The sequence below is a fragment of the Lolium rigidum genome, chromosome 7 (assembly GCF_022539505.1).
Source record: "Lolium rigidum isolate FL_2022 chromosome 7, APGP_CSIRO_Lrig_0.1, whole genome shotgun sequence".
Classification (NCBI taxonomy): domain Eukaryota; kingdom Viridiplantae; phylum Streptophyta; class Magnoliopsida; order Poales; family Poaceae; genus Lolium; species Lolium rigidum.
The window spans coordinates 107118163-107143012 of NC_061514.1; the positions used below are offsets into that span (position 1 = coordinate 107118163).

Here is a 24850-nt window from a genome sequence, read left to right on the forward strand (position 1 = left end):
AGCTAAGCTAGCCGACATCGATCCTCTAACTAGAAGCGATTAGCACCTAACTCATCATCAGTTCATCACGCATCGGTGCATAGTATACTGCCCGGACGGTTCAGTGATTATCACTAGCTAGCTTCCAAGGAGCTCACCAGCCATGCATGTGGCAGATCTGCAGAGCGATCGAACGTGTGCATGATAAGATAACCAAGAACTCTGCTCGTCCTGGTCCCTCGGAATCTGCATTATTCTCGAGCTAAACCTCTCATCTCGATGACACGGAGGCTATGAAGCCACATGGGCGCGGCCGGCGCATTTGGCTGGATATTGGAAAGGATTCCCCGTAGTATGTGGCGGCAATCTTGGCTCGATCAGTTGATCCGATGCAGTGCATTATGCATGACATGCGGGCGTGTTCAGGATGTCGCGCCACGCAGGCATGTCGATCCATGTGATGCATGCCCATCTGAATATCTGATCATGATCAGGTTAAAGAAGAAGATTGTGAAAAAGATTAGCGCACTTGGTCAGGTGCAGAGTATGTGGATTGTGCGGTTATTTATAGCTTTGGTAATGTAGGTGCTAGCAAGGTTAAATGTTGAGCGGCATGGTAAAGTTGATTCAGACTTCAGAAAGATTCGACACAAGAAATTGTACTTCCTCCGATTCATACTATTCGACGCTAATATAGATCTAGACACATTTTAGTTGTAGATACATCTATTTTAGCATTAAATAATATGGATCGAAGGGAGTAGAAAGTATGTCTTAGGGTAAATGGGAGACCTCAACGCATCTCTGTTCCCGACTTGGATCTGACGCGGCACAGAAAACTTTCTAGTGCCGATAGGCAGACCTCGGCCCATAGGGGGTCGTTCGGGCACCGGACTGAAGCCGAAACAGTTGCCATATAGGATATTGATAGGCGGGTGCCACTAGCCAGCAAGCCATCTCATTATGCCTCAGCTATCTTGCATCTCCCCAGCTCGAGGCCTCTACCACCCCGACATAATCGCCATTGCCGCCGCCCCCTCTTGACGTCAAGATAGTTTAGCGGCGCTTGCTCTAGCCGTGCACCGTCTCGGCTGACTCTCTCGCCGCCCGTCTCGACTCGCGGCGACGTTTCACGCCCGGCTTGCATGCAAGGTGTTTGGAAATTTGCTTCGGTAGGTTTCATTTCTATATTTTTGTTGCTCTCAGCCCGTTCGGTTGATTGATTTCTTTTTTGTTTGATTCATAGATTATGGCTAGCGACGATGATATGATTATCCATCATTTCATGGAAAAGGAAGCCAATGTTGTCATTGAAGAAGATGAGCACTTGACAATCCTCGCTTAGCTTCTACAATTACAAGTGAAGGTTTGAAGTATGGAACAATGCCGCTCTTTGTCGTGAAGTTTTGAATTATGGAAGAAGGAAGGCAGATGATGGATGGTCATGCCATCCTATATGCCTACTATTTTGCCGACCACCCAACATGTACTAAAAAGGAATTTTGGCGTCGTTTAAGGATGAACAAAGAGTTGTTTATGAAGTTTTTGCACAGTGTGAGGGAGTACACGATACCTACTCCGTGATGAAGAAATATGTTGTTCGAGTGCTCAGTTTCTCATCAATTTAGAAGTGCACCGCTGCTATGAGCCCCTGCCGATACACAAGTGGATTACCTACGCATGTCTGAGCCAAGCCATCAAAGCCATGTATCAGTTTTGCAAGGCAGTGATGGCAGTGTTTGGACCACACCATTTAAGATGACCAAGTGAAGCAGAAACAACTCGTATCATGGCACAAAACATTACAAGATAACTCCTTGTGATGTTGGAAGCAACAGTTGCATGCATTTTTCGTGGAAGAATTATCTATTTGCTTGGCAAAGTTTGTACAAAGGATATGGTGGATATTGCAGTGTTGTATTTAAAGTTAATAGAGATTATGACCTCTAGATTTGGTACTTTGGTACGCTCTTTCGGCATAATGGGATCTCATAATAACATCAACGTGCTAAAGTTCTCGCCGGCGTTTCTGAGACTTGTTGAAGGTCATGCTCTAGAGTGCAACTATGAGATAAATAGGCACCAATATACTAAAGGGTACTACCTACCCGATGAAATCTATCCAAGGTGATTGATATTTGTGAAAACAATCTCTGAGCCTTAAGATCAGAAACTGCGCCAGGAATATTGCTGAAAGGATGTCGAGTGGACATTTGTTGTGCTCCAATCTTGTTTGCTATTGTGTGGTATCTTGCTCTTACATTATCTCAAGAAAAGATGCCAGAGGTGATGCATGCTTACGTAATTATGCACAACATGATGATCGAGGGAGGGCGCAAAGATCCTACAACAGTGGATTATCATCCCTATGATCACTAGGGTCCTATTGCCACCGCTGATCTCCAGCTACCTGTGGAGTTTGATGATATTCCTGCCATGCACCAAGAAATCCATGACCAAATTGTTCATCACGAGATGTAAAATGATCTGGTAGCACTCGTGGATGATTAAAGGAGACACCACGTGAGTCTTGCTCTAGTCAAACATTATTTTATTTGAATTATATAAATAATTTTATTTCTATTTTAATTATTGTAGAAATATTTTTTAATTATTTGCGTGTTGAAATTTTGCAAAACTACTTCAAAACATGGTTAAATATGAAAAATATAAAATTTGGTCAAAAGAGAGAGTTGTATTAGAAGCGTGGCTAGAAAGAGATGCGCAATACAAGATTAGTGGGGCCGATGCCAACCAACACCCAGTCCGATGATGTTGCCGGACGCGGGACGCGACTATAGATGCCCAAGGAGGGCTTACTAGGATTGGGCAAAAGTTCAAACATCTTAACCCAACAAATTTAGGAAAGTCTTATTAAGCCCCACCAGAGTTCAAATCCCAGGTTTGATATATGTGTGTCTCATTAAGGCGGAATATTCATTCAGTGAGAGGCGACGTTCCCGTCGACAGCGAGGCGCCAGCGGTGACTTCGTTAATTTCAAGATCCCCGCCAGCTAAGTTTTTCGAAGGTGCTCATAGGGGTAGAGTGTGCGTGTGTGTGTTCATAGGGGTAGAGTGTGCGTGTGTATGTGAGTGTCTGTGTTTGTAAAAAAAAAATCAGAAAATGGGAACAGGGGAGGGGGAAAATCATTAACTTTGACAACGACTTGATCGGACCGGTCGAGACGCGTGGTGCAGCTTCTGTCCACACTTCCCGAATGAAGCTGAAGAATCCTCAAACCAATCAACCACCATCCATCAGCAAGAAAATCTGTGGACGTTCTTCTGCCCGTTCACCCAGCCCCTTCCGCGCCACGCCTCCTTCGTTCGCAGGAACTCTGCGGATTGCATTCGATCAGCAGCAGCAAGCAAAGCAGCGAGATCAATCCCCATGGCCATGGTCGCTTCCACCTCCATTGTGTACCACAAGGTTAGCGGAGGTCGTACGTGCACGCACATAGCACCATCGATTCGATCAGAAACGGCATGCAGTGCGTGCTGCTGTGAGCTAGTTATATTTTGGAACGGGGGTATTACCCCCTTCCTGCTGATCTTTGCTTTGTTCGATTTGCAGCCGCGTCTGTCGGTGGTGTGCAGGAAGAAGGATCGGCCGGACAGGGAGCTGGAGCGGGAGAAGAAGGAGCACAAGTACCCGTTCAAGGTAGTCGAGATCACGCCGCCGCCGCGATGCCTCGGAGTCCGCTGCTTCCCCACGGTAACTACGCGATGCCCCTGCTGTTTTTCTGAATTCCGGTGCCTCTGTTCTCTTCCGAATCCTCAGGCTGCAGCTAGTGCGTGGGGCGTGCACCAGGCAAACAGAACATGTTATGCTAGACGAGATGCTGAATTCGTTCTATCTGACAGCCTATTAGAGCCTTAGATGCAGCCCATCATAAACCCGCAAAGTCTCAAACAATTTTTCCCGCGTCAAAGAAAATTTTCGGATTGTTTCCGAACTCGTGGCCTCTTTGGATCGCATTATTGATTAACACATGAATAAGAAAAAATACAGCAATATGATAGGTTTGTGCAAAACAGAAAATTATAAAACATGGGAAAACTCTAGAAAATAGTCGTCTTAATGGAACACAAGTAAAATAGTTGAGTCTAAGACAAATGAAACTCAGGCATATAAATCCAGTTCATTGAAATTTGGAGCACCATCTTCCTATGAAATTCCTGCAATCCAAAGACAGCCTCAGTGTTACAATAAGAATTGTGGAATGGAGGGAGTACAAGTTTGCCCCTAGACAACTTTGACAATGCGGCATGCCAGATTTAATTCAACCAATCATACCTTCTATCATTCTATGTCCATCCATAGAGCAAGGGAACTCTTGTTTCCTGGGACGCAATGCAGATTTGTATAAGTGCGTCAATCGTAGCCGTAGTTTTAGATGAGAACTAGAAGGATACCCGCGCGTTGCAGCGGGAATTTCTCCGATAACTATTTTATAAAAAATAAAAGAATATAAGTTGATTGGAATAGAATGTTATTTGTAGGAACATGCATGATTCAATTGGCGTAAATAGTCAAGAGGCTAACTTAAAAAAACTAACTTGAAATGGTTATGTAGTTGGCGGCTAAAAGTTAATGATGTGGATAATTGGCTGGCTTAAAAATAGATGATGTGGCTTGCATGTAGAGTATTAATGAATGTTAGTGAGGGATGACATGGACAATTGGATGGCTAATAAAATGGATGATGTGGATAGCTTGCATGTTGAGATAGACAACTTAAATGACCCTCTAATGAGGTTTTGCTTTATAAGAGATATAGATATGGCGAGGTGTGGGCCAAACCGGACCTCAGGGTTAACTTTTTTAGAGGTGGGAATGACCGGGTGGAGCGAAGATATTTCTGGCGGGTCCTGCTTTATAAGCCATGCGTATATGTATTGCATACGGATAGAAGGAGAGCTCGGCATATTGTGCCCTATCTAAAGAGTCCTTGTCAACTCATTAGCATCAAAGGCACAACAATGATGGTTTTCCATCCCAAAATTTTCTTCTGGATTTTTCCGAACTATCTAAGGTAGGGCTTATTTTAGACAATGAATTTGGCTAGTACGGAAGATAACAATTTATAAGAGTTATAATTGATTAGCACCTTACTGTCTAAGGAACGTCTGAAATAAAAATAAAAATTAGACATCTTGCATTGTCATCACGTAATGGTATTATCGTATGTTTTTCCATATGCTTTGTGAACTCATCTTCCTTTCATATACACATGGGAGGACGAGACATAAAACCTCATTGTCCCATGGCAGCAAGAGAGGCTCACAAGGTGCATGGGGTAACATAATTTTGTATTTTCTTGATTTATTCATCCATCCAGCAATATAAAATAGTGTATTTAAATCAAGATCCGTAATAGAAATAATTAAGACATTTCGTAACACTAGATAGAACATGACAAACTTTGTTTAGGTCAAACCATTCCATTTCTAAGTACAAACCCGAGTGTAGTATAAACTGCAAAATCGATTCATAGAAAGTCCCTATCTAACCAATCGGATTGTCCCTAGACCCGCATCTCCTATGAATCTTTGTCTCCTACTAGGAAGGTTGACGCGGCATCACGCCGCGCCCGTTGCAGTTAAAGATCTGCATCAGGAAAAGTTACTGGGAAAATAAATACAAACGGAAAATTAATGGTAAGCGAGGTACGGGAGTGCTGCTAACAAATTACCACCGGAAAATTATGAGATGTTGGGAAATTAGCGGTGAATAATTACCGGTGGAAAATTACTGCCGAGGTTTAATGTTTTCTTCAAAATATTATCATCAAAGCGTGCCGAGTATTGCTGAGAAAATAGCGTCAAAAACTTACAAATCATTGTAGAGTTACAGCTGGAATTACGTCAGGTAATTCCTGTTGGAGTTACAGATTTTCATCCGAAAATTTTCTGACAAAATAATTCAAATGGGCAATTATTGTACATTGCGAGGTAAGCTGATGAGAAGTTACCGTTAAAAAAGTAAATGTTGTTGAAAAATTACCATTAAATAACTACGGGTGGAAAATATTGTTAGTGTTGGATAGCTACATTCGGGTAATTATTGTTTGCCTCTAATGATTCATGTCTGGAAACTTTTGAGGAAAAATAAAATTATTGTTCAACACTAATTATTGTAGCAAACTATTGGCGTGTCGCGAGGAGATTGGTCTTACAGTTGAATAACTACAGGTGCAAAATACTGTTAGTGTTGGATAATTATGGTCGGGTAATTATTGTTGGAACTAATGACTTGCATCTGAAAAAATTGGAAAAAAATAATAGTATTGTTCAACACTAATTATTTTAGAAAACTATCAGTGTGTCCCGGTGTGGTTAATTGGTCAAAAATGCTCTTTATTTCGTCTACATGTTGAACTTTTATTGGCTTAAACTGACCCATCTATAGTTACCGTGCTAGTAAGATGTCATTTCATGTGTCCTTAATCACTAATAAAAATTATGCAAGCTGAAAATTTATTATCGAGAATTGTTCTGCTAAACTTAAAGATTTTGTAAAATTTTACCAAAACTGAGAATTTACTATAAAAGTTCTCAAGTAGTTGCTGGAAAAAACAAAAAATAAATAAAGTGAAAAAAACTCGGGACACTATTCATGCGCAGCGCTGTTCATGCATCCACGCATGAACAATGACCTCAAGGTCTATCGTGCAAGCAAAAGGCTTTGGCCTTTATATATAGTACTAGAAGGACCTAGCACGCTTTGCCGCGCCGCTCTTTGCTCATATCGTTTAAATTTGTCAGAGTTTAACTGCACATGATATTTCAGAAGATGATGGATACATACATGCTATTTCAATAGATGACGGGGACAAACATTGACATCTGATCTGAGAAGTCCAAGAATATTGCTGGAAATGTACATGACTGATCTGAAATCGGCTATGCCCCATTCATAACGTACACAAACCATTTAATACTCTTCTTAGCTCAAATATGCATATAAAACAATATAATATGATTATCACTCCCCGGTAACCTGAGCCATGATGTATCTTACATGCCCTTAAGAAGTTTATTTCCTTTACACAATCCGTCAGCTCATCAACACGAACTACTAACAATCAAATCATTCATCAAGGGATCGCAACATGCTATTGATCCATGAATGGACGTAATCAATTTCGACCGGACCTACACACTGCATAATCCATCCACATCAATGCCACATTAGTTGTAAAAAAACAAGGAATACCATCCATAAATCGACGCAAAAATCAGGAAATAACAGACCAGGTCTAGAGGTACCATTGGCATGGGACGGAACCACAGGTGGACGCGGTAACCTGGCAAGCAGAGCACCAGAATCGGCCGCAACCATGCTGGTTGATGCGGACAGGACACGAACGATCAGGAACCCCTTCCTCCTTTGTTTTGGCGGGCGTCAGCGGCCAATGTTTAGGAGGCATGATTTGTTGATACTATTTCATTGGGCATTTCCTTGTACCTCCACTGGTGTATCATTTTGGTACAAAAATGTGTGAAGAAATCAAGATAAAATAGTTGGTTTAAACAAGCTAGGGCTTTACTGAGAACAAACTACCAATCTATAATTATCTTAGTAACCTGCAGCATATGGTATATATTTCCAATCTGTGCTTACAACAAAGCATCGAATTAGTCAAAGGTGAGATTTCACCAGATATATTCTTTTTGAACAAAGTTTGCACCAGATTGAATCAAGCTTATCGACTCAAAAGACCTTACACAGTGGGATTCATTCTTCAGTGTGGTATTCTCTTTTATAAGAGATTCCACTTGGGAAACTATATACTTCAGTTGTTGTGTGGTACCAACCAACACACATGCGCTCCCATTATTCTACCTATCTGGTTCTCAAAGGGAAATGTGTGCGTTGATTCACAAAGTAAGAGCATGTACTGGATCAACCATTACCAGATTGTAATAATCTACTCACCAATAGCAATGTACTGGATCAACCATTATCAGATTGTAGCTCTATGTAGGTATTTCATAGCCTACTCAACAATTCATACCTCGGGGTGGAACGTGGAAGAAGCCTCCTGAAAGACGGAGCATACCATGCTTATGTACAGAAAGAAACTAAATACTTTTAATTATCGACCAGGGTGGTTATCTTTTGTTCAAATAGAGGTTTTACCCCCAACATGAACATCAAAATGATGCAAACGGCCTTTGTCAAAATGGAGGGGTGGCTATCTAGCTAGGTAAAATCCAGCAAGGCAAAGGAATGAATGAGCAAATTGTTACCTGCCAAAACCCACCGGCGGGCAATGGTTAAGCAACACGAAGAGCCGGGAGGCTCCCAAGGCCGCTTAGTGGACCCTGGCACCTCGCGTCGTCCCGCAAGTCTTCCAGCCCACGTCCCGGCGGTTGCTAGGGCGTGCCACCTGACCTAGACCCGATCAGGAAGGTGTTAGATTGCTTCGATTGTTCCCGCATGGTAGACACGTAAACATTAAATACGAGCCCTATCGGCTCTCAGGTTGCCTCGTGGATCGGCTCAAAGAGCCGATCGCCCCATGGTTCATGTTGGATTTGCAATGACATGGGGATCCTGCTTGATCAAAACAAAGCTAAAACGATCTACGACAGTTTAGGGTTTTCACCGCATAACCGGAACATCCTACGCGTAGTCGGGCCTAGCAGATACGAAAGATGATGCAAACTACCCCTACAAGAGGCCTAAAAACCAACATAACGTTAATTCCCGGAACATCCCTTGTAGGAACGGTAAACAACACCTAACGCACTACCGGATCGTCCGACCCCAAAGATAAGGCCTAACTATGCAGATATTAAACTAATCCCTGCGAGCAAGGAGCAACTATAACAGATCGGATCTACTAAGTAACGAACAAGCAAGATGCTGCCCTTACACCCAGATAGGTGTAAGGGCAGCTAGGTGTCGAGGGACGGCATTGCCACGCAGATATGCACGAGAAAGCATCAATGCAAGCCCCTAAACACCTAATGATAAGTAGTGCTGCTCGCCATCAACAATGCTTCAGCACAAGCAGCACAAGGTAGACGAATAAACGTATACTGCCTAGATCGCAAGATGCGATCTAGGCAGCATGATGCTTACCCGGAAGAAACCCTCGAAGGAAGGGGTGGCGATGCGCCTGATTTGTGTTTGTTGTGAACGTGATTGTCCCCCTTTTCCGATAACCCTAGATACATATTTATAGTCCAAGGGACTTTCTAATTGAGGCGTGCACCTAACCGTGCACGGGCCGACCCTATCCGTTAATTCTAAACACGATACGATCTACTATATTACAGATACACGGGCAATTTAGCCCAGACTCTTAGCGCAAGGCCGCTCCGAAGATGCTCCACGTGTATGTCCTTCAAGCCCATCTTCACTTACGGCTGATGACCCACAAGTATAGGGGGTGTATCGTAGTATCTTCGATAAGTAAGAATGTCGATCCCAACGAGGAGCAGAAGGTGTTGGCGGTGTAGATGGTGGAGATGATGATGATGATGATGGAGATGATGTCCCGCTCGATGACGATGGCGATGGCGTCGATTTCCCCCTCCGGGAGGGAATTTCCCAGCGGATTCCTCGCCCGCCGGAGAGCTCTTTCTCTCTCGGTGTTCTCCGCCCGCGCAGGCGGTCGTAACCCTTCGTGAGGATCCCTCCGTGGCTTAGGTTTTCGGGACGAAGGAGTACGCGAAGAAAGGAGGCGAAAGGGGCCGTGGGGCCCCCGAGCACGGGTGGCGCGGCCGGCCTTGGGCCGCGCCGCCCCGTGGTCCGGGCCCACAGTGGCCCCTCTCTTCTTCCCCTTCCGGCTCCTTCCGTCATCCGGAAAAATAGGAATTTTCGTGAAATTCCCTTCCACAGACTTGATCTTCCGAAATATTGCATTCTGACGGTGCTTTTTCCAGACAGAATCTCGGCTCCGTGCTTGATCCTCCAATAATGATGAAACATGCAAAATAGATGAAATAACATAAGTATTGTGTCCCAATATGAAATATATCAATGAATAACAACAAATTATGATACAAAATAGTGATGCAAATTGGACGTATCAACTCCCCCCAAGCTTAGACCTCGCTTGTCCCCAAGCGAAACTGAGCTCGATAAACAAGACCACATGTTTATGGAGTGAAGAGTCGATAAATAAAATACGGACAAGAAGCATCATATTCATTTGCACAAGACATTCTAGTAAACAACTTCCTCATATAACTCATCTCGAAATAAGTAAAGAGAAATCACAAGTAAAGGTGCATAAGAAATCATAATTGGTGATGGCAAACTTTGTTCTTGGTCAGAGAACTACTAACGGATTGTACATTTAAGCAAAGCTTTCATATTAGAATTTATAGCTGAGCCTTCATATTTAAGCATGACAATCTCTTCATAATCATTGATAACTTCAAAGTCATATTCATTCAGATAAAATTGGTACTAAACAAGAAAGTATAAAAGACATGATTAGCCGAATCATAGCATAAATGATTGGTTCACAACAACTCAATTGCTTGCTTGAGATAGAGGGAATAGGTTTACCGACTCAACATAAAAGTAAAAGATAGGCCCTTCGCAGAGGGAAGCAGTGGATTAAATCATGTGCTAGAGCTTTTCAAGTTTTGAAATCATATAAAGAGAATAAAAGTAAGATTTTAAGAGGTGTTTGTTGTTGTCAACGAATGGTAGCGGCACTCTAACCCCCTTGCCGTACAAACTCTCAAAGAGCGGCTCCCATTTTATTTTATTTTTGGGTGGCACTCCTTCCAACCTTTCTTTCACAAACCATGGCTAACCGAATCCTCAGGTGCCCGCCAACAATCTCATACCATGAAGGAGTGCCTTTTTATTTTAGTTTTATTATGTTGACACTCCTCCCCACCTTTGCTTTCTCAAGCCATGGCTAACCGAATCCTTCGGTGCCGTCCAACAATCACAAACCATGGAGGAGTGTCTATTTTGATTAATTACTTTGGGACTGGGAATCCCGTTGCCGCCTCTTATTGCAAAGTTATTGGATAAGCGGATGTGCCGCTAGTCCATTGGTGAAAGTTGCCCAACAAGATTGAAAGATAAAACACCACATACTTCCTCATGAGCTATTAAACATTGACACAAATAAGGAGTAGTATAGTTTGAATTATTTAAAGGTAGCACATGAAGTATTTACTTGGAATGGCAGAAAATACCATGTAATAGGTAGGTATGGTGGACACAAATGGCATAGGTTTAGTCTAAGGTTATGGATGTATGAGAAGCATTTCCTCTCGATACAGGTATTTGGCTAGCAAGGTTTGATAGCAAGCATAAAGGTTGAGGGAAACAAACAAATATACATATGATAGAAACAATCATGCATCTTTCTCAAAAGCACAAGCAATTTTAACCTCGTAATACTAAGCATAGAGATAATAGAGTAATGTATCTAAGTGTATTTCTCTTCTAATTAAACATCGTGGTGTTGTTGCTATTGACCAATGCTAAGTTTGCCAAAACCAAATAGATTTACTTGATGCTCCCAAAGTGATATTCATACTCATGTCAAGAGTAATCATATAATAGAGATTGCAAACTAAAATAAGGTGTGCAAAAAGTAAATGATAAGACTTCTCATTAATATTCCATAACGATAACTCACACCAACTAGATACATAGATAACTAACTAAGAGGGATACTTCCACATTGCATACTATTCTATATAATAACTTCCCTACTCATGATATGACACTACTTGATAGTAAAAGATAAAGGTGGTGATGTGATACCGCGGCACTCCCCCAAGCTTGGAACAAACCAAGGGGATGCCAATACCGATGATGAATTACTCCTTCGGTGATGGTGGTGATGGATTCTTCTCGCGCCTCATAAGGATCTCCTTCAGCTTCAGCTTCTCAATTTTGTAATTCCGCACCAAAACCCGAAGAGACTCATTGTTACCCGAGTGTGGCGGTGACGGCCTTGTGCTGGAATTTGAGTAATATTCCAAGCATTCCGCGAAGTCGCTCGGTTCTCCTCCCGAAGTATCTCCACTTCCCTCCTTAGAGCACGATATTGATCACAAAACTCATCGACAACCCGTATTGCTTCCTCCACACCAGGGAAAGAATCGAGGTCCAGCAGCAGTGCAAGAGCTCCCCGCAAGTTATGAGAAAAAGAGCGCCCAGCATTAACCGATCCCACCAAAATTGGCTTACTCCTCGTAGTTTCCCACTCTCCTTTTGCCGACGCTATCTTCTCCTTCTCCTTGTTGATCCTCTCATCCATCTCTTCCTCCAAGGCCCCTTGTCTTTGTTGTTGGAGGCCATGGTGCTTCTAGATCAAAACAAACTGCGTAAAACAGACTCGAAACAAAACACGACGAGAAAACGATATTACGGACCTCCAGGGGTCCGGGGATTATATAGAAAATATTTTTACGACAAAAGGAAGATTCCAGGTCGAAAACGAGTCTGAAAGGGGCAACGAGGCGGCCGGACCATAGGTCGGCGCGGCCGAGGTGGGGCCCGCGCCGCCTATGGTGGCACGCCCTCGTGTGTCTTTTCCACTCCGTTTCGATTCCGTAATTTTTCATATTTCCTAAAAACAGCAGAAATAATGTTCGGAAAGGTAAACGCGGACTTTTTATTACCTGTACTGTTACCTATTCAAAGTCCAGTTCTGGCGGACTCTCAATTTGTCCTTTGATGAAGGCCTCCGGTGTTTCCACTTGAATAATATCAACATCAACATTATAAGAATCACCCGAGATATAATGCTTGAGTCTTTGTCCATTCACCACTTGGGTAGCATTGCCTTGGAGAGAGCTAATTTTAATTGCTCCCGAACGATACACCTCCTCAACAACATATGGTCCTTCCCACTTCGAGAGTAATTTCCCGCAAAGAATCTGAGACGAGACCGATACAATAGAACTTGATCTCCAACATTAAATTCTCTTTTAATGATCCTTCTATCATGCCACTTCTTAACTTTTTCTTTAAAGAGTTTAGCATTTTCATAAGCTTCATTTCTCCATTCATCTAGAGAACTTAATTGCAACAACCTCTTATTACCTAGCTAATTTAGGATCTTTATTTAGTTCTCTAATGACCCAATAAGCTTTGTGCTCTAGCTCTAAAGGTAAATGACAAGCTTTTCCATAAACCATTTTATAAGGTGACATTCCCATAGGATTTTTATAAGCAGCTCTATAAGCCCATAGTGCTTCTTTCAATTTGCTAGGCCAATTCTTTCTAGATTTATTAACAGTCTTACCTAAGATAGCTTTAATCTCTCTATTTGATAATTCTACTTGACCACTAGTTTGAGGGTGATAAGCGAAGCAATTCTATGATTAATACCATACTTAGCAAGAGTTTTTCTAAAACCTCCATGAATAAAATGAGAACCTCCATCACCATAATATATCTAGGTACTCCAAATCTAGGAAATATAATATCTACAAGCATTTTTATAGAGGTCTCACCATCAGCACTTTTTGTAGGTATAGCTTCTACCCATTTAGTAACATAATCAACAACGACAAGTATATGAGTGTTACCGTCTGAAGAAGGGAAAGGACCCATGAAGTCGAATCCCCAACAATCGAATGGTTCAATAACAAGAGTATAATTCATAGGCATTTCATTGCGTCTGGAGATATTACCAACTCTTTGACATTCATCACAAGATAGAATAAATTTCCTTGCATCTTTGAAGAGTGTTGGCCAATAAAAACCTGATTGTAGAACCTTTTGTGCGGTTCTATCTCCAGCATGATGTCCTCCATAAACACTTCCATGACATTTATTCAATATCTCCTGTTGTTCATATTCAGGAACACATCTTCGCATAATACCATCCACTCCTTCTTTATATAAGTGTGGGTCATCCCAAAAATAATGCCTCAAGTCATAAAAGAATTTCCTCCTTTGTCGAGCCGAAAAGGTTGGAGGCAAATACTTCGAAACAATAAAGTTAGCATAATCTCGCATACCAAGGGCTCTCTCGCGAGCTCACCTTTATTACAGCCAATTGTTCATTTGGAAAACTATCATTAACGAGAACAGGATCATAAGCAATATTTTCCAATCTAGACAAATTATCAAGAACAGGATTATCAAGCACCTTTCCTATCTATGATGTGTAAATCAAATTCTTGCAACGAAGTACCCATCTAATAAGCCTTGGCTTAGCATCTTTCTTTGTCATAAGGTATCTAATTGCAACGATGATCAGTATGAATTGTAACTTTCGAATCAACAATATAGGGTCTAAACTTATCACAAGCAAAGACTACAGCCTAACAATTCCTTTTCAGCTTGTAGCATAATTTCTTTGAGCAAGATCAAGAGTCTTACTAGCATAATGAATAACATTTAATTTTTTATCTACCCGCCGTCCAAGAACAACGCCTACAAAGAAAATCACTAGCATCACACATAATTTCAAAAGGCAAATTCCAATCAGGAGGTTCGACTATAGGAGCAGCTTGTTAAGGCTTTCTTTAGAGTTTCAAAAGCTTCCTTACAATCATCATCAAAAACAAAAGGTACATCTTTTTGAAGAAGATTAGTAAGAGGCTTTGAAATTTTAGAGAAATCTTTAATAAATCTCCTATAAAACCCAAGCATGACCAAGAACACTACGAATACCTTTAACATCCTCTGATATGGCATCTTCTCAATTGCTTCGACTTTAGCTCTATCAACTTCAATACCTCTCTCGGAAATTTTATGTCCCAATACAATTCCTTCATTAACCATAAAGTGGCATTTCTCCCAATTAAGAACAAGGTTAGTTTCTTCACATCTCGCAAAACTTTATCGAGATTTCGCAGTGCAATTATCAAAAGAATTTCCATAGACAGAAAAATCATCCATGAACACCTCTACAATACTTTCGCAAAAACCATGAAAGATAGCAGTACATGCATCTTTGAAAAGTAGCAGGAGCATTACATAAACCAAAAGGCATACGCCTATAAGCATACGTTCCATAAGGACAAGTAAAAGTGGTTTTCTCTTGATCTTTAGCTTTAACAAAGAATTTGTGAAAACCCGTAATAACCATCAAGAAAGCAAAAATGAGTATTTTTAGACAACCTCTCTAACATTTGATCAATAAAGGGTAAAGGGTAATGATCTTTCTTAGTAACTTTATTAACTTTACGAAAATCAATGCACATTCTATAACCTACAACTATTCTTTGAGGGATAAGCTCATCATTATCATTAGGCACAACAGCTCATTCCTCCTTTCTTAGGAACACAATGAACAGGACTAACCCATCTACTATCGACGAATAGGATATATAATACCAGCTTCAAGGAGTTTTAATACCTCGTTTCTTACCACTTCCTTCATCTTCTGAATTAGACGACGTTGATGTTCAACAACAGGCTTTGCGTCTTCTTCCATATTAATAGCATGTTGGCAAATAGAAGGAGAAATCCCTTTCAAATCATCAAGAGTATAGCCAATAGCTCTCGTGTTTCTTCAATATTTCCAATAACCTTTCTTCCTCAATTTCCGAAAGCTTAGAACTAATAATAACAGGATATATTTTCTTATCATCAATATGAGCATATTTAAGATTATCGGTAAAGGCTTTAAATCAAAAACAGGATCTTCCTTTGGTGGCGGTGTTGTACCCAAATCTTCCACTCGTAAATCATGCTTGAGAATAGGTTGGCGACGAAAAATTTCCTCAAGCTCATCTCTTTCTTTCCTAAAAGCTTCACTTTCACTATTCTCCAAATGTTGCCGCAAAGGATTATTAGGAACAAGAACAATAGATGCACACCGCTCCATTTTAAAATCATTACTAGGCAAGTCAGCTTTATAAGGAGTTTTGGTAAATTTAGAAAAGTTAAATTCATAAGGTTCACCAACGAAATCTAGTCAAAATTTTCTCTTTCTTACAATCTATAATAGCTCCACAAGTATTTAGAAAAGGTCTACCAAAAATGATAGGACAATGATCACTAGCAACAGAACCAAGTACCAAAAAGTCGACAGGATATTTAATCTTACCACATAGAACTTCCACATCTCGAACAATACCAATTGGAGAAATAGTTTCTCTATTAGCCGATGAATAACCACATCAATATCTTCAAGTTCACAAGAACCAATTTCGTGCATAATCTCCGTGTAAAGTTCATAAGGAATAGCACTAACACTTGCACCAATATCACATAAACCATAATAGCAATGATCACCAATTCTAACAGATAGCATAGGAACACTAACTTGTTTGGATTTATTAGGATGTGAAACAATATTAGAAGCATCTTCACGTAAAATAATATGACCATCTTCCACATTTTCAATCACAAGATCTTTAACTATTGCAACAAAGCAGTTCGATTTTAATTTGTTCTTCAGTGTTCTTTAGGTTTCTTTTCACTTTTATTAACTCGCACTAGATATGACAGAGTACTCCTTCATTTTAGCAGGGGAAAGGAGTTTTTTCAATATAAGCTTCAGTGAATAACATTATCAACAGTTTCAATCACTACACATTTGTTTACGGATGAATCAATTTTATCTTTATACTGCTCATGATACTTATCAAAATTCTTCTTAGGCGCTTCATAATGAGAGGCAAAAGCTCTATAAAGATTTGCAACAACTTGGGAATCAAGACCATATGTAGCACTCATATTACGAAATTTATCAATATCCATAAAAGCTTCAATGCATTTATAATCATAAATTATACCTGATTCTCTATCTTTGTCGTTCTCCCATCCTTCAGTATTTTCTTGGATCCGATCAAGAAGGTCTCTTTAAACTCTTCATTCTTGCGTGTAAATGATCCGTATCAGAAGTATCCAAGCAAGGTCTTGTCTTGAAAAGAAAGTCTTGCATAGAAATTATCAATAATAACATTACCAGGAAGCTCATGAATGGGGCATTTGAGCATTAAAGACTTCAATCTCCCCAAGCTTGGGCAATACTCTCTCCATCATGAGGCCAGTAAATTATATATGCGGTTCCGATCTTTGTGAATTTCACTCTGGAGGATAAAATTTGGAATAGAATAAAGGCACAATGTCCTCCCAATCAATAGAATCACCATTCTTCAAGCAATTTATACCAATGGCGCCGCTTTACCGCATGAACGATATAGTGAATAGTTTCTTCCTAACTTCATTCATAGAAATACCCGCACATTTGAATAACCCGCATAATTCATGCAAAAACAATGAATGATCACCAGGATGGACAGCTCCATCCCCTTCATAGCGTTATCCATAACACGTTCAATAATTTTCATAGGTATTTTATATGGTACTACTTCCTCACCTGGCGCTTCATCCACTACCGTTGCGTAGTAGTAGATTTCCCAAATAGAAATTGAAGAGAAGATCTCTCCATAATGATTTATAGCGAAGAAAGTAAATAAAATCAGCACAACAAGAAAGGTTTTCCTTACCAATTCCACTTACCAATAGCGCTTCACTCCACGGCAACGGCGCCAGAAAATAGTCTTGATGACCCACAAGTATAGGGGGTGTATCGTAGTATCTTCGATAAGTAAGAATGTCGATCCCAACGAGGAGCAGAAGGTGTTGGCGGTGTAGATGGTGGAGATGATGATGATGATGATGGAGATGATGTCCCGCTCGATGACGATGGCGATGGCGTCGATTTCCCCCTCCGGGAGGGAATTTCCCCGGCGGATTCCTGCCCGCCGGAGAGCTCTTTCTCTCTCGGTGTTCTCCGCCCCGCGAGGCGGCCGTAACCCTTCGTGAGGATCCCTCCGTGGCTTAGGTTTTCGGGACAAAGGAGTACGCGAAGAAAAGGAGGCGAAAGGGGCTGTGGGGCCCCCGAGCACAGGGTGGCGCGGCCAGGCCTTGGGCCGCGCCGCCCTGTGGTCTGGGCCCACAGTGGCCCCTCTCTTCTTCCCCTTCTGGCTCCTTCCGTCATCTGGAAAAATAGGAATTTTCGTGAAATTCCCTTCCACAGTTGATCTTCCGAAATATTGCATTCTGACGGTGCTTTTTCCAGCAGAATCCTGGCTCCGGTGCTTGATCCTCCAATAATGATGAAACATGCAAAATAGATGAAATAACATAAGTATTGTGTCCCAATATGAAATATATCAATGAATAACAACAAATTATGATACAAAATAGTGATGCAAATTGGACGTATCAACGGCCCATCTCCTGATTTGGCCAAAATCTGGTGATAACACATGCCCCCCTGGTTTTGGTAATGATAATTTCAAAACCATCTGTTTTTCCTTCGAGGGGTCATGTCATGGCGCAGCGTGAACCATCGCAGTATTTTCTCATCATGACGACTTGCCTTCCCAACTTCTCCCGCACGATTTGACAGTTTTGGCACCATGTCCTCGAAAACTGCTCGACAATTAAATTTCCATCTCCTTTTGTTTAACCGCATCGAACAGTTCTCCTCTTCATCCCCTCGCATCAGCACTTCCAAAAGCCCTCCTCTGCCACCATGTCTTCTTCTTCTTCTTCCTCCTCGGCTGCATCAAGCCTTTCTGTCCAATCCTCCCCCCTCCGAGAGCCGACGCCAGAGTGGGACCCGCAAGAGGCCCACGCGGCCAACATCCGTCGCGCCATTGCCGACGGGGAAGAGTCGAGCCACGACTTCTCCGTCTGGTCGGAGGACGACAAGTCCTCGACCGATGGGGAAAGCGACCTCGGATTCCTTGCATACGGGGAATCGGCAGAGGAGAGTGACGACGACCGCCTCTCCTAGGGCGATTTCACCTCCTCCGAGGAGGTGAAGGAAGAAGAAGAGGAGGAGGACAGCACCTCCTCCGACGAGCCGCCGGCCAAGCGCCTCTGCCCTTGGCCGGGCAACCTTAGTGACTTCGGCAGCGACGAAGACGACGCTGGCGAGGATGATGAGGACGACGAGGGCCCTCCAGGTGGTCGTGGCAGCAGCGACGACGAGCCCGCCGGAAGCACTGATAGCGGCGACGACGGCGATGATGAGGGCAGCAATGGCCCCTAAATAGGATCCCTAGAATAGGATCAGTAGTAGTATGAGGGGCAATGTATCCCCCTAGGCCTTCCTTTTGAGAGCAATCAGCTCTTTTCATGTAAGAAATCTGATTATCAATGAAGAAATTTCCCCAATTTGACTCTGCCGATTTCTTGCAAATTGATTTAGCCGATTCTCCCTTGTATTGACTTTGCCGATTGTTCGCCTGATCAACGCTCGATGAGCCGATGGCAACGCACCGGTCTCTTATGATAAATTTCGAGATAGATCAGTTCAGATCCTCAAATTCCAGTCGAACAGGACCAAATCGTAATCGTGCAAACCTTAAATCTTGGAAATCCAAGTCCCCTGAGCTTAATGTTAGTCTTTAATCGGCAAGACTCCAGAATTGATGCCTTCAGGAGAACTCTAGGACCATTGCTGAAAATCTTGATCGCCTACAACTTGCCTCGCAATGCTGTGTCTCTTTGCAACAGCAAACTGGCCCAAAGCCCATCAATTATGATGGCTCCCTCTTCAATTTGGTGGCTCTAGCTCCCGCAGCAAAGAACCTTGAGGGCGAGCTGCCCCCCGAGCCTTGGTCAAGGCGAGGATAAAAGTGCACCAACCGAATGGGCCATCATCGGCTTCCCAACTGTAGTGTAGGCGCCGACCGATTCTCGACCAAATCGGCTTTCAATAGCGAGCAGAACCTTCGGTGGTGAGCTGCCCCTCGAGCCACTCCAGCTCTTCATCAAAACAGGCGGAAAGCTTACACCCAAGGAGACAATGCACTAGGACGGCTCCGGAAGGACCCAGCAGCCTCCCTTGAACTAAGAAGCCTCAAACGTAGTGGCCCTTGAACTCTTCCTAGCTCCCTTCTTGCGTCTTGCTCGCTCGTATTGGTTCATCACCTCGGCAGACCGATGCGAGCTTCTAGTGAAGATGTTTGATGAAGTTGTCACCTTGGTCAAGCCCCGGGAGGAAACGTCACGACCAATTGGATGGTCATCGGCTGTTCTCATGATCCTAACCTCGATCCGCATGCTTACGCAGCGCCGCTCGATCTTGAAGATTTGCTAACGGAGCCACCAACCATTCCACCGAGGGACTCCTTCGGTAGAGCCTCGCTACGTAACTCGATGACTGCTCCATTAGGATTCTGCTTGTAACAGTCGTATCCCTTGAGTCGATGGCCGTGCATCGGCTTTGAATTCTTAAGTCGATGTCTACGCATCGGCTGTGCACAAAAATTTTGGATTTTCAATTTTTATATGGCCGATTTATTTATGCATCGGCGCCCCATACTTGAGCTGTTCTGCTGGGCATTTAACATCCATTCCAAGCTTTGTATCCTCGTGTTTTGTCCATCTATGTGCCCCCCGAGCCGATTCTGTCAAGTATTTGATGGTATCGGCTCTTGAGGCATCTGTCGGATCAACGCTGAACACAGACAAAACGCATGTCGAGGATAATTTTGGCCGATTGCGGGAATCGGCCTCCCTTTTCATTGCAATGCTTCGCGAAGGTTTAGCACTTCTTGGTTTCCCACTGTAGCTACATGGCATGCTAAAGATAAGATCCTTTGCTTTTCATTTTTTTGAGGGCCGATCGCAGGGATCGGCCTTGCCACGTACGTCCAATGTCTTGGACCTGCTACTCTGTCCGGATCACGGATACCAAGGCCGCTTAGTGGACCCTGGCACCTCGCGTCGTCCCGCAAGTCTTCCAGCCACGTCCTGGCGGTTGCTAGGGCGTGCCACCTGACCTAGACCCGATCAGGAAGGTGTTAGATTGCTTCGATTGTTCCTGCATGGTAGACACGTAAACATTAAATACGAGCCCTATCGGCTCTCGCTTGCCTCGTGGATCGGCTCAAAGAGCCGATCGCCCCATGGTTCATGTTGGATTTGCAATGACATGGGGATCCCGCTTGATCAAAACAAAGCTAAAACGATCTACGACGAGCTTTAGGGTTTTCACCGCATAACCGGAACATCCTACGCGTAGTCGGGCCTAGCGTATACGGAAGATGATGCAAACTACCCCTACAAGAGGCCTAAAAACCAACATAACGTTAATTCTCGGAACATCCCTTGTAGGAACGGTAAACAACACCTAACGCACTACCGGATCGTCCGACCCCAACGATAAGGCCTAACTATGCAGATATTAAACTAATCCCCGCGGAGCAAGGAACAACTATAACGGATCGGATCTACTAAGTAACGAACAAGCAAGATGTCGCCCTTACACCCGGATAGGTGTAAGGGCAGCCTAGGTGTCGAGGGACGGCATTGCCACGCAGATATGCACGAGAAAGCATCAATGCAAGCCCCTAAACACCTAATGATAAGTAGTGCTGCTCGCCATCAACAATGCTTCAGCACGAGCAGCACAAGGTAGACGAATAAACGTATACTGCAGCATGATGCTTACCCGGAAGAAACCCTCGAAGGAAGGGGTGGCGATGCGCCTGATTTGTGTTTGTTGTGAACGTGATTGTCCCCCTTTTCCGATAACCCTAGATACATATTTATAGTCCAAGGGACTTTCTAATTGAGGCGTGCACCTAACCGTGCACGGGCCAGACCCTATCTGTTAATTCTAAACACGATACGATCTACTATATTACAGATACACGGGCAATTTAGCCCAGACTCTTAGCGCAAGGCCGCTCCGAAGATGCTCCACGTGTATGTCCTTCAAGCCCATCTTCATTTACGGCCCATCTCCTGATTTGGCCAAAATTTGGTGATAACACAAATCTAACTTACTAATTCTCTAACATGTATAACTATTTGCAGAACAAAAGGGTTCATAGATATGCTAAAGTTGCATTCATGATGGATGGAGTCAACCACACATGTTTTCTCATCTTTTCACATGCCCTACTGTAAGAATGCTTGTTACACTCTGGACAACAAGTTGATGGCATACATATGGACAACTCTTTTTTTCTACCTATGACAAATGCAAGGACTATGTCCGTACAAAATATTTTAACATCATCTGTGATAAGAGACAACACAAAATGACCATGTAATTTATGGACCTATACTTTGGAAAGAAAAATCCATGCACATATGACAATGTATATATTTTGATCTCATTGCAAATCTAATTTGCAGGCACAGCTGCAAAAAAAAAATATAGACCTAGGCCTTAAGCAATGAACACTAATGCTAAAATAAGAAAGACTGCAGAAAGGATCGAAAAGGTACAAAATCCGCGACAGCACTTGAAGTAAAATACTATGGTTCAGTACGCACTACACTGGCAGTCTATTTTGAATAAAATGGTATAATAAATGAACTGTTTCAGTGGCAAACATTAAAAGAAGTATGAAATACATGTGATAAAAGTGCCACAGTTTCCCTCAAAGAACATGACTATTGGATTATAAAAGTTTGACCAACCTAATAACAATAATGTATTGAAGATAAGTATTTACATAGATAAGTACTTTTAACCTCCATGCCTGATGCAATAAAAGAGAACCTAGAGTAGTGTCAGATGTACAACTCGAGTAATGCTTGCTAAATAATATGACACATAGAAGAAAACAATGAATTTTTGAGCATTAAACAACACTATTTGGTTATTATTCATTCATCTGATTCCAATTATAGGAAGCGTGCATTTCATTTTCTGAATATTAGTGCAAATTGCGAAAATGCTTATCTGGAATTTTATATGCCAATAATTTAGTACATACATTGGAGTCTCCCTCTCATAGGAAAATCTTTGGAAACGATCAAGAATCCAAGCTAGACAAGGCAAATCATATCTCACATATTATAGATATGAGACAGAAAACAAACCCATCACTCACCGGATGTGTATTCAATCATCTATAGTTTTTTTCTGGAGTTGGGCTTTGATCTGTTGCTGAATCATGGGAGTTTATGTTCCTGCCTGATTTCCAAAACTGAAGCATGCCATCTGTTCTCTGAAGAGAATGTGATTTCTCCATCTTAGGAGATGACGGTTCTAGAAAGGTTTTGTTAATTGGTAGATCCTCAAATTGGAGTGACTTGCCCTCTCTACTATTCTTGGTCGGCATCCTGGGAGAGAATGAAAGAGAATAAATATGGTATTAGATAATTAAATCGTGCAAATCTAACACAGCTGAAACAAAGAACCATGAGGTTAACAAATATTCCTTCAGCGCTAGGTGGATGGTCTCAGCATTCAAGGTGTATGTACATCAAATTCATATACGCTTCAAATTCATGTTAGCATAGCACATTTTTGGATAATGAAGATATATGAAAAATCAATTCCTACACAAGTTCAGTAACGAATTTTAGAAACATAAAGACTATCCAGCTGCTGCCAATTTCTTCCAAGTTCCTACTCCACTGAAGCTCCATCTTTATTGGCACAACAAAGAGCTCCACAACAAAAGCTGCCCAAGGATTCCTGCGAGGGGGTGTGGCCAGAGAAGAGAAGAAATAGGTAGAAGGTGAGAATCGCCTACTCGCCTCGTTCCTCTGCTCCTTCATCTTATATGGAAAGGACAGCCTCTGTTCATTCGTTGCTCATTGTTGCCGACGTAGGCAAAGAATGCTCGATCTGGCCTCCCTTGCCCTACCGCGTCTCCAGCAATGGTCAGGAATGCAAGCACCGATGCTTTGCTCCGCATCGATGCGGATCAGCATCACCGGCGCGGTGCCGCACGTCCACGCCTACGTGTCGATCTGGGGCGCCGGTACCGTCCATCCTCACCTCCAGGGCGCTGCCCCGTCCTCTAGCTAGGATCCAGGAAGCCCTCACGATGAGTGGGAGTGGTTATGGCAAGGGATGGTTGCGGCGGCGGGCATCGCTGGGAACGCAGAAGAGCCCTGCTTCTTTTTCACGGGAGAAAACCTAGTTTAGGTAGAACGGGCAGCACAGATCCAATACACACAGCGAACACAAGACAAATCTCCACACAACCAACTCCGATCTCATCGGCCACTAACGCAAGAAAAATCAAAGGGAAAGCAAAAGGGGAAACAGCAACGAGAAGAAATAGCCGGCACGGCGAAAGACATGCGGCCACCGCCACGCGCGCCACCCAAACCCGCGGCCACCGGCGCAACTCACCGGCCACCACAACGCCACCGAAACCCGCACGCACTGCCGCAGCTCACCCGAGAAAGAGGAGGACCTGCCGCCGCAACCAGAGAACAGGGAAGAAAACCCAGGCCCGGTCAAAAGGATATCAAACCGACCTCGCGACCCCTCCTCGCTGGACACGCGACCCCAAGCGCTAGAACGTGAGGACACGTACGTGCACAAGGTGGGACCCGCGAAAAGGTCAGGCAATGCAACCAAGAGCGCGCCCAACCCTGGGAGCTTAGTGCTCTTTAAGGATTATAGGCCCTTGCCCACATGACATTGCATCATTCCTGTCTTTGATGTCCTGGTTTTTGTACCGAACTTTTGTAACTTTTATTATTTATTTTGTCAAGATACGACCTTGACTATATGTTCTGTATTTTACTTAGAACCCTTAACTGCATAATTATGCTCCATACATATGATATATTAGTATTTTCGTGACATTTTGTACACTTATAATAGAATATATATTTTCTTTGAATTGAATCTAATTTACAACGAAAGTTATGTTTGTTTTCACTTGATATTTAGAATGATAATTTCCCTTCAACAAAGTTTTTTTTTAAGTTGGAAAAGAGACAACGATTGCCTCCATAGATGATTTATTTACATATATTGTATTGTTATTATATGCTCACCAGTGTTTTATCAGCCTTAAATATTTTGGTAGAGAGCTCTAGAGCATGCATGTGTATAGAAGTTTTATTTATGGGTGTTTAATAGAATGTAGGATTATCTATCTTGGTGCAAATAATTCCAAAACCCACAGCCGTATTGGGTATCTTCAAGATGTTTTGTCTCATATCGTTGCTCCTTTGTAGGAG

The 24850-nt window shown here is 42.6% G+C and overlaps 1 pseudogene; it reads left to right on the forward strand.

The window, feature by feature from the left end:
- The first annotated feature begins 3197 nt into the window (after positions 1-3197).
- Positions 3198-24850, forward strand: part of LOC124671806 — a 29927-nt pseudogene continuing 8274 nt past the window's right edge.